The sequence below is a fragment of the Xyrauchen texanus genome, chromosome 16 (genome assembly GCF_025860055.1).
Source record: "Xyrauchen texanus isolate HMW12.3.18 chromosome 16, RBS_HiC_50CHRs, whole genome shotgun sequence".
Taxonomy (NCBI): Eukaryota; Metazoa; Chordata; class Actinopteri; order Cypriniformes; family Catostomidae; genus Xyrauchen; species Xyrauchen texanus.
This window is the reverse complement of record NC_068291.1, coordinates 33,581,171-33,591,871: the sequence shown is the minus strand read 5'-3', so window position 1 is coordinate 33,591,871 and position 10,701 is coordinate 33,581,171. Positions and strand designations below refer to the sequence as shown.

Sequence of the window (10,701 nt, the reverse complement as noted above, 5' to 3'; positions counted from 1 at the left end):
GCCTCAATCATCCGTAAATGGAAGAAGTTTGGAGCCACCAGGACTCTTCCTAGAACTGGCCGCCCGGTCAAACTGAGTGATCGGGGGAGAAGGGCCTTAGTAAGGGAGGTGACCAAGAACACGATGGTCACTCTGACAGAGCTCCAGCATTTATCTGTGGAGAGAAGAGAACCTTCCAGAAGAACAACCATCCCTGCAGCACTCCTCCAATCAGGCCTGTAAGGAAGTTGGCCAGACGGAAGCCGCTCCTCAGTAAAAGTCACATGACAGCCCGCCTGGAGTTTGCCAAAACGTACCTGAAGGATTCTCAGACCATGAGAAACAAAATCCCCTGGTCTGATGAAACAAAGATTGGCCTGAATGGAAAGCGTCATGTCTGGAGGAAACCAGGCACTGCTCATCACCTGGCCAATACCATCCCTAAAGTGAAGCATGGTGGTGGCAGCATCATACTGTGGATATGTTTTTCAGCGGCAGGGACTGGGAGACTAGTCAGAATCGAGGGAAAGATGAATGCAGCAATGTACAGAGACATTCTTGATGAAAACCTACTCCAGAGCACTCTGGACCTCAGACTGGGGCAAAGGTTCATCTTCCAACAGGATAAAAACCCTAAGCACACAGCGCGAAAGAGAGCGCCTAAATGGAGCCTGTGACGTAGCTTCCTATGGGCATCAGCCAATAAATTGGCGTTATTGTATAAGGGTTTCAGACTTTGTGACACTCAGGCAGTGTCCCATAGCATTCATAAGCAGCATCTCTTTCCCATTCAGGGAACCAGGGCTACAGTCCAAATAACCAAGACATTTTCCAAGGGCACTTCAAAGGGAGAACAATCATGATCGCTATGCTGTAAGATCGCATCATACAGAATTTCCCAAAAAATTATAAAAAATTTGAGTTCCGAATAAGCTTTATTTTTGAGCCCCACACCTTTCAGCCCTCCAAAACTCTCACAGTGGATGGTAAAGTCTTCAAAGGGAATAGAGCATAGGTATGATCACTTCTGAATGGAACACACACATACTGTACTTGAACCTTTTAGGCAGGTGGCATATCAAACCATCTTTCATCTGAAAACATTATTAAATATTATTATAGCCAATAATGCCTGCAAAAAACCCATTACATCAGAACATGACAGCAAAGATTTAGCATTTCTGAAAATCAGCACCTGCATCAAGTACAAGGCTCAGATTTTGGTGATAAATCATTGTCTACCTACAGGCTCTAACTACTGGCTACTTCAGAGGTTATATTTCAGTTTGATGAACTCATATGTACACACCGTGTGTGCAGATAGAGACAAGCCGCCCCACACTTTTTTTTTTTTTTATTTATTCATCTGCAGGGTTGATCGCAATGGGTGAAATATGGAGATGAATTGGAAGGACTGACTCTGTGGCTTATTTGTGAGTGCTCAGTAACCCAGCAAGGGGCGCAGACCGGCGCGGCTGTGTGATTTCTGAGCGCTGACAGTGCTCTAGAGGAAATTGCACGGGTGGATGGTCTTGTGATTGCACAGGCACCTCTGCACGTCTTACTCTGTCACAACAGCGTGACAGTCTTACTGCCGATTTTTCCAACAACTCTGGCATGGCTTTTTGCACTCAGCTCTCACTGTAATAATGGAGGAATGAAATTAGATCATTTGGGAAAAGTCATTTGTTTCCACTGTCAGTGTGCTTTGTGTATTTGATCATGGATTGAATTATAGCTAGGAGATGTGCAATAATGAATATATGAGTGGTGCTTCTTGTGATTCATCATAAAAATGTTGGTCCCGGAAAAAAGGATTATTGATATGAAACAGATTGTTTTGTTTTTTTACTCTTTTTTTCATTGAAAAAGTGGGGTAATTGAATATAACTGTACTACTAATATGCATTGTTCACAGTAAGGCTTCCAATCTTTTGTGTTTTTTTTTTTTTACATGTAATAAGAAGCTTCTTACACTAAACAAATCCCTTACAGAACACAACATGGTGGGAAAAAAATTGGAGCATTTTGAAATGTCAAAAAACTGACCAAGATGACGTTTTATATATAACCTTGTGCAACTCAGCGTTGTATTTTGGCTACGATATATGCAACGTATAATTTAAATTAATTTAAACCAAATTAATACTGTTCACAACTCTGTTAAGACTGTCATTTAAGGGTTAAACTGCTGATGCAACGAGTCACGTGACAAAACAGCATTGCATTGGTTTCATTGAAGAGCTTCTAAGGGCACAGAACCAAAAACGTTTTTTTTCATTGAAACCTGTTTGGGTGTAAAGCATAGCGTCTCTTGAAATGTTGCTTGAAAAAATTCATAAAAATGTTCGTGCTGGAATTTTGATTATTAACATGGTGTACACAGATGTGTATTGTGGGATATTATTCCCCAAAATGTGAAAAAACTTGTTAACAAATCTGTAGGTTGTCACTTTTTTATTTTGTTATAACTGTACAATATGGTTCTATTCATTAACATTAGTAAAAGCATTCCTATATTTACTATGCATTTTCACATTGAGAATCAATGGGTTCATCCAAAAGCTGAAACAGTTTGCTTTCAGAGGGTTTAATTGGAGTTAGGATGAAAATAAGGTGCATTTCTAACTGTTCTGAGAACAGTTCTGAGCCAGCACACTGGAGGTTAAGTCATTCACTACATAAGGAGCAAGGGAGAAAGGGGACATCCTTTAGCATTCTAAGTCCATCCTAAAATCTGACCCAAAATTTGACAAGACTACAGATGCTGTTTGGCAGACATGGGACAGTGGTAATCATCACATAGATTCAGAATTTGTAATGTACATTTTTTTTTAACATGGTTGGTAGTGATTGGATGACTTTGAATCAGAATTATTAATTCAGCTTTACAGAAAATCACCTGTAATGTCTGCAGCATCTCAAAAACAATTTGATAGCTTTCTGTAGCATGGTATTATTTAAAATGTCATAATGTAGTTCAGTTGTCCACATAAGTGGACACATTTTTTTAAGGAAAATTATTTGCTCTAGAAAATGTTTGTTTTTGTTTGTTTATTAGGTGCTACTAGTTACAAATCAAAAAGGGACATTGAAAATACACACAGCAGTCACGTCCAGGTCTCAGGAGGATAATGCATTGGTTCATGGTTTTGGTGAGTTTCATACACATGAATCGTCCAAACGAAACGACTCACTAAAATTAATCGTATTTTTTAAAGATTCATATGAGAGAGCGGTTTAGCAGAGCATGTTTGATCAGTCTTCTTGAATAGTGTGCAATAATAAACAACAACTGTTCATAAGGGTAAATGTGTCATTGCAAATGAAATTAACTTTTTTCAGGACAGACAGCCAAAAACCAGGATGATCGCAGGAAATCATAGATGGGTGCAACTTGACATGAGAGCTCTTTTCAGCACATGCAAAAATAAGCACACATCATGTTCAAGTTTGAAAGCAGCACCTACTGTCATTATTCCACAGCATCTTAGAAGAGTCCTCAATTGTTTCAGTAAATCTCATATTCTGTGGCCTATTTACAGTGATGGATACATTTAGACACAGCTAAACTCGTCTATGCATTTGGAAGCGTGTTTAGGCTTTTTTAAGTTCAGGCATTCACTAAAGTCCTTCATAAAAGCATGCCGCACTGGTTTTACACTGACTCCGTGATGAGTGTCTATGTGCTCACGCTGGCTGCTGTAAATCAAACATACTTCGCTCTGTTTATTAGCTGCTCTTTCCTCTCTTCTCGCAAATAATGAAACTAACTTTATTAATCCAGGTATTGAGTAACGAGAGGGTCTGTATTAGAGTAAAAAGTATTTGTCTAAAAAATTTAACAAAGTAAAAATAAAAGTTGCAACAAATTTAAATACTCTATAAAAAAGCTACATAAGTAGTAATTAAGTATTTGTACTTTATTACAGTACATCACTTGAAGAGAGGAGAGAAAGCTTCCCATAGCATTTGTTGTTGTCAAAGTCAATACATCCAGTCAAAATCAATGATATTTTTGGCTCTAATTTATATGTCACTTTGTAGAATCTAGCCAAATTCGGCAGATACCAACATGGACAGGATGTGAGACATACTTTCAACCTCTAAAACCAATGATGCATGATGAAAGAAAAATACAACCCAAACTAAATTAAATACACGTCTTTATGGACTGAGACAGCCCGCGGACGGGTCCTTAAATGTACAAAATAAAAGTATGCGATAAACAAAACTGCTGTGTGTACATTGGTACACATGCCACATATCTTTGGAAAGCTAAATTTCTTGATTTTCTATTGATATAAACCATTTTAAGATACAGTCACAACAGCAGGTACAATCTATATCTTTGTCAGACCACCAACATATAAACAACCAATAACAAAATTTAGGCAACTCACCTATGAAGCCTCATAGTATTCCACTGATCCATAACTTCCCGACTAAAACGGTGTTGTTTCATTGTCAAATGTCCAAACGATCAAATCAAGTAAAATGTTTAGTCCAAATCACATTATTACATCAATAAATATCCACAGACTCTTGTTGCATCATTTCAAAGCACCTGGCAGCTGTACCTAATCTTTCACATATTATCGGTAATAACTTCAGTTCAGATGTAAACATTTCCTATATCCGGTATCAAAATGGAAGCACGCACTCTGACCTTTCGATTGACACCTCATTTGACCCAATAGGAGCTTCCATGTCCTGTCCAAAGCCTTCAATACCCAACCACAGTCTGTGTCGAATGTAAGGGCATACCCACTTTCCTTTGTTTACTGATCAAACCAATTACATCGAAGAGTGGAAATGACTGACGCATCGTATAGCCAATGAAATTCTGAAAACAGTGATATGCGGCTTTAGTGGGACGATTAGAGCACGGTACTGTAATGTGTGTGCGCAAAATTGCCTTGCCATTACGGAGTGTTTTGTGCGTCTGTGCGTAAAAGTATTGGAGAGCTGTTTTGGAACTGTTTACACATTTGGCGATTTAAATATGGTGAAACGGATGCGAAAAACAGGATTTTCACCCCAGGATGTGATATAAGAAGGCATTTACTGTGAAAATGATGAGTTTGGAGATGAAATTTCTGAAAACAATACGGATAATTTGGAGGCAGAGGGCATTTTTATGGAGAGATGAGACATTGCTCTGGACAAGTAAGTGTTTTCTTGTGTTTTATAACATATATTACTGTATATTCCACATAAATAAGCTTTAGTTTGAATAATGAATACACAGTTTACAGAAACATCTACTGATGCACAACCTTGGACACATCATCAGTGTTGTTTCCAGGAGTCACTGGGTGTTTCGGGTCTTACAACAGACACTCTCGTCCAAGCGACCCGACCGAGGCTGATCAGGCCCCGGCCTGTGTCCAAGTGGCATTCTACTGCCCCCACTGCTCTCCCCTCTTTAACCAGAGCCATCTGGATGCTTTTTCTGCTGCCTCCACGTTGTTGCCTATGGCTCTTCTTTAATTAGCATCTTTTATGCCCAGCGTACCGTAGGCCTTGCTCAGGGAGTAACTAGCAAATCCCCTACTGCCCACCTCTACTGGCATACACCTGGTCCTCCATCCGTTCCTCCGACAATCCTCTACCAGTTCTTGGTATTTCTCCCTTTTTCTCTCTTGAGCTTCCTCCATCTTCTCCTCCCAGGGCACTGTCAGCTCTAACAAGATCAGATGTTTGGTGGCCTCAGAGACCAAGATGATGTCAGGTCTCAATTTGGACTGGGTGATGTGTGTTGGGATTTTCAGCTGCCTTTCCAGGTCGACTGTCATCACCCAGTCTCGGGCCATGGAGAGCAAACCTACAGAGCAGTTTTTTGATGTTTTCTCTGGCTTTTGTCCTTCCTTGATGAAGTGAATTGTCTTGGTTGAAGCTTGGGTGTATCGGCTGTCCTTGATCCCCTTGCTGATTGCCTCAGCGATGGATTTGAGGACCTGGTCGTGCCTCCATCGATACCAGCCCTCACCCAGCGCCTTGGAGCAGCTGCTCAGGATGTGTTCTAATGTTCCTATTTTGGAACAAAGAGGGCATGCAGGTGTTTATATTTTGCCCCATGTGCACAGGTTGGATGGACTTGGGAGGACGTCATAGACCCCCTGAATCAAGAACTTGATTCTCTGGGGGTTCCACTTCCAGATTTCCTTCCAGGTGACGCTCCGCTCCATCGCCTGCTCCCACTTCATCCAGGCGCCTTGCTGCCGCATGGCCACTGCTCTGCTGGTTCGCTCTTCCTTGACTGAAGCTCGCAACTCCTCCTGTACCAGCCGCTGCCTCTCCTTTCCACTAGCAGAGTCATATCGGGTCGCTGTTAGACTCCCGAGTCCGGCTCTGCCTTGCGCCACTGTTCCAAGGATTGCCTTGTGCTTCAGCCGCGCCTCTGCCTGCTGGACTGCCTCGGCTGCCCTCCACTTCCTCCCTGTCCTCACAACAATCCCTGCGCCGGACACTTTGGTATCTCTGGATCCAGAGTACTGCAGGTGTTCTCGTGTTCGTGCAACGATGAACTCCTCCCTGACTGAGCTAAAAGGGAGCCTGAGCTTGTTGGTGTTCCCATATAGCCCGATGTTACTCAGGCTACGCGGCAGGCCCAGCCATCTGCGTAGATAGCTGCTCACCTTCTGCTCAAAACCTTCCACCACTGTCATGGGGACCTCATAGATAAGCAGAGGCCAGAGGATTCTTGGGAGGATTCCATGCTGGTAGACCCAGGCCTTGAATCTTCCAGGGAGCCCAGACTTATCCACTGTTCTCAGCCATCCCTCTAGGTCAGCACCGGTTGCCTTGATGGAGTCTCTGTCATTCAGGCTGAGTTGAAGACCTTCCCAAGGCTCTTCACTGGTCTCTCAGTAACTGACGGGATCTGGTGTTCTCACAGTCTGAAACGGAATTTGTCTGTAACCTTCCCCTTCTTTAGGACCAGAGACCTGGACTTTGCAGGTTTGAAGCTCATGCGTGCCCATGACATGAGTCTCTCCAACCCCTGGAGGATCCACCTAGCTCCTGGTACCGCCGTTGTTGTCACTGTGAGGTCGTCCATGAATGCTCTTATGGGAGGTTGCCTTACTCCAGCCTTGCTGAGGGGGCCTTTGCACTCTGTTTCAGCTGCCTTGACCAGCATGTTCATTGCCAGTGCAAAGAGGGTCACTGAGATGGTACAGCCAGTGATTATCCCCACCTCCAGCTGGTGCCAGTCAGATGTTAGCTGGCCAGTGGAGACTCTCAAGCTGAACTTACTGTAATAGTCCAGGATGAGATCTTTCACCTTCTGTGGTACATGGTGTTTCTCCAGTGCAACCTCCACCAGCTTGTGTGGTATTGAGCCATAGGCGTTGGTGAGGTCTAGCCACAGTACAGCCAGGTCCCCTCTGCCTTCTCTTGCTTCCCTGATAAGCTGGGTTACCACGCCTGTGTGTTCCAGACAACCAGGAACTCCTGATATTCCTCCCTTTTGCACAGACGTGTCGATGTACTTATTGCTCAACAGGAAGTTGGAGAGCCTCTTGGTCACGATGCTGAAGAAGATTTTGCTCTCCACACTGAGCAAGGAGATGACCCGGAACTGGTCGATGTTCTCAGACTTCTCCTCTTTTGGTATGCACACTCCCTCCGCATACCTCCATGGCTGGGCGATCTTCCCTCTCCTCCAGATCACCTTCAGAGCCCTCCAAAGCCGATGTAATAGCTTTGGGCAGTTCTTGTACACCTTGTAGGGCACTCCACTTGGGCTTGGTGCTGAGCTCGATCTTGCTGTCCTCACCACTTCCTCCACTTCCCTTAGGCGGGGCTCCTTCCAGTCGAAGTCTAATGAAGGCTCTGGTGGTGTTATCAGCGCATTGCATGGACCCAGTGCTTGTTCTCTGATGGAGTAACTATAGGTGGCCTTGAGGTGGTCGTTTATGGCATCCTTGGAGCAAGTGAGGCGGCCAGCCCTCTTTTGGCCAAGGAGCTGCTTGGTCAACTTAAATGGGTTGGCCAAGAATGCTGCCCTCTTCCTGGCTCTCTCCTTCCGCCGCCTCCTGTGGAACTCTGCCCTCCGTAAGGTTAACAGTTGTTTTCTTAGGATTGCTCTCAGGTCCGCTAGGCCGGCTCTCTCGACTTCCCCCGCTACTTTGTATTGCCTCTTTAGCAGCCTGAGTTCGTCCCTGAGGCACTGAATTTTCTTTACTCTGTGGCTTGGAGCATATGCAGATGGAGCAGGTTTGGGTGCCTCGGTTCCAAATCGCTCAGCTGCGATATTCACTATGATGGTGGTCATCGTTCTCAATCGATGGTCCACGTCACCCTTAGCTGTCACTTCCAGGACCTGGCTTACATCTTCATCAAATTGTTGCCACTCAACTCTCTTGTGGGATTTGGGCCACTGGATCTTTGGTTGGACCGCAGGGGCACAGCCAGTTGTTATGGCTGCAGCTTGCTGGCTTCTGAGGCCATGTGTGTTGTCGGGAGATGCTGACTTTTGGGTTATAGTGGCATGTGAGCTGCTGACAGCAGGTACTGGCGACACTAGGAGGCTCTGGGCACTGTGGGTTGCCTCCGGGCCTGGCTCCTCCTGCGTCTTACCAGAAGTCGCTTCTGTGCGTTGTGTCGTCGTTGCCGCTGTCAAGCATTTCATTCTGCCTTGATGAATTTTTAAACCCCTCTCGTTCTTGTAAACCCCTCTCGTTCAAAGGGTAATTTTGTAATTACCCTTTGTCGTGTGTTTCCTCAGTGAGTGTTTGAACCGTTTGTGCGTGTGTGAGGTTTTAGTTCATTGTTTGTTTCAGATCTATTGACATGCTATATAGATGTTTTGTATATTTACTGTAAATATGTATTTATATATATATATATATATATATATATATATATATATATAAATGGATGCTGAAATATATATATAAATAAATCAATAAATATAAGTTGAAAATAAGAATATATGTTGTGTTTGAGAGTCTATTTGTTACAATGCGGGGAGGTGGGGGAGGGGTAGGCCCATCTATTTGTTACAATGCTGAATTCATGGGGGAGTTGTAGGCCCATCTATTTGTTCCATAGTACATTGGCAAAGTATACAGTATTTACAGTAAATATACATACAATAATACATATTTACACAGTCGAAAAGAAAAACTATATATATATATATATATATATATATATATATATATATATATATATAGAATACAGAAAAGATGGAAAAGTTGTGTCTAGCTTTGTAAATTACATTTATTTATTCTCACTGAATCAGATAGTGATTGGGAGCCGGATGCGGGCCACATAAAGTGGAGCAGCAAGACAGCACCTCATCAAGAGAGGAGGGCTTTCAGAGAGACCCTTGCTGAGGAGCTGGCAGAGTTGGGGTCTCACTCCACAGCCAGACCCGTATCTCCTGCTCCACGAAGAGCACATCACAGGCCATTGCACATCACCAAATCTTGCACCGCTGGTCGTCTGAAGTGCAGGCAGTGTCATGCAAAGACACCAGTGAAGTACTCTTCCTGTGATGTGCCTTTGTGCTTTGTACCCAAATGTGACTGCTACAATGACTGGCATGTTGCTAGAAACATGTACAATTTTATAATGGTTTGTAAATACTTTGTGTAAAAATTCATGTAAATAGTTTGCTGTGTATTTTTTATATAAACAAATTGTCCACCATAGCACTAGTTTTGACTCTTTTATATGCACAACATTTAGTTTCAAGAAGGGAAAAGGCACTCTAATGTGTTTATGCATCAGTTACTCTGTGTCAGCAAAACTAATAGTGGATCTGGATATGGAATATGATAGCTCTTAAGTGTCATCTTTCATTAGAGCCCAAAATTATGACTGTACGTTGAAGCGTTCAAAAGTAGTAGCCTTTTTGTCCTAGGTTACCAAAGGGTCCTTTTGGAGTATCCAAAAGGCACTTTTGTAAAACGCCTGGGTGTACCCTTAGAAAAACATGTGTAAAATAATAATTTTTTTATGGTATTGTTATAACATTTGAACTTGGACTAGGTAAGGCTTCATGCTGTGATCCCATTGTGTTCTTAAGCTAATAGCTACAAGTTATAGTCATCTGCAGGCATCTGTATGCAAAAACAAATTTCAGGCGGGAAAAACAAACTTCTATTTCATTGTGTTCAAACTTCTATTACTCAAACTCAGTAGCACTTACAGTAATTCTGACTGCTGGGGAAAAAACTTCAGAGTGTCCCCTTTCAAATGTGACCAAAACCATGCATGTACTCCAAACGGTTCAAGAACAGCTTTAAATTTACTTTGGGTATGCCTTGATTAGGCGTTTTAGGCTAATTTTACAGGATTGGGAAGAGGCTAAGGGTAAATCACACTTCTGTTGTTTATGCATTTACAAAATTGTCTGTTAATCTACATCGGACATAAGTTGGCAATATAAGATATTAAGTTATTTGTGTACGATTAAGAATGTTGGTTCTGATTTTGGTTGCCATTTGATGCCCGATATAAAATCTGGGTGCATATTATTTGTTTTTCCTCTGGCTGCTTAGTGAAGGAAGTCAGATTGTTTGTATTTGTCTTTCTGCTAAACATATCTGCTTTACTTTTTAATAAAAGGATATTATTTTCTCACCATTTTGAGTTCTCGCAGTCAGTCAGGAAAGATAATCCATTCTGTACAGCTCAACCACAGTCTTATCCACACTGAAGATTGCTTCCCTTTGTAGAGGACCCCATCTGCTGTCAGCCTGTTTT

The 10,701-nt window shown here is 42.6% G+C and overlaps 1 pseudogene; it reads right to left on the bottom strand.

Moving 5' to 3' along the window:
* Positions 1-5,351: 5,351 nt before the first annotated feature.
* Positions 5,352-8,368, bottom strand: LOC127656771 (uncharacterized; annotated as a pseudogene).
* Between the last annotated feature and the right edge of the window lie 2,333 nt (positions 8,369-10,701).